The sequence below is a fragment of the Sapajus apella genome, unplaced genomic scaffold (assembly GCF_009761245.1).
Source record: "Sapajus apella isolate SASKATOON/1434 unplaced genomic scaffold, GSC_monkey_1.0 scaffold199, whole genome shotgun sequence".
NCBI lineage: Eukaryota > Metazoa > Chordata > Mammalia > Primates > Cebidae > Sapajus > Sapajus apella.
In genome coordinates, this window is record NW_022437139.1 from 811,882 (window position 1) to 812,473 (window position 592).

Below are 592 nucleotides of genomic sequence, written 5' to 3' on the forward strand. Positions count from 1 at the left end.
TTTTTTTTGAGTCGGAGTTTCGCTCTTGTTACCCAGGCTGGAGTGCAATGGCGCGATCTCGGCTCACCGCAACCTCCGCCTCCTGGGTTCAGGCAATTCTCCTGCCCCAGCCTCCTGAGTAGCTGGGATTACAGGCACGCGCCACCATGCCCAGCTGATTTTTTGTATTTTTAGTAGAGACGGGGTTTCACCATGTTGACCAGGATGGTCTCGATATCTCGACCTCGTGATCCACCCGCCTCGGCCTCCCAAAGTGCTGGGATTACAGGCGTGAGCCACCGCGCCCGGCGTGAATTTTTTCTTGAGCGAAATCCAAGAATCCTCTTGTGGGGCTTGGATTGGGACCTCTTTTCAATAAGAACTCTGCACATTTTCTTCTTTTTCCCATTAAAAGAATCAGCTGAATTAGTCTTCAATGGTCTGAATAAAATTTTTCACAGGCTCCAGAACTTTGAACTATTCACAGTCTCAGTTCACATACAACCTCATTTTATTTATCTTCTAAGAGCATGCTGACTTCACAATAAAACATTCTCTGATCTAAAAATCTAATTTTTCTTTTCTTTTTTTTTTTTTTTTTTTTTTTTTTTTT

The 592-nt window shown here is 43.8% G+C and overlaps 2 protein-coding genes across 2 annotated transcripts in view; one reads left to right on the forward strand and one right to left on the reverse strand.

Annotated features, from left to right (window-relative positions):
• LOC116543866 (zinc finger protein 429-like) overlaps positions 1–592 on the forward strand; it is a 785,602-nt gene that overhangs the window by 647,312 nt on the left and 137,698 nt on the right. The window lies entirely within an intron of this gene.
• Positions 1–592, reverse strand: part of LOC116543879 (zinc finger protein 726-like) — an 86,306-nt gene that overhangs the window by 80,122 nt on the left and 5,592 nt on the right. The gene's annotated exons all lie outside the window — the stretch shown is intronic.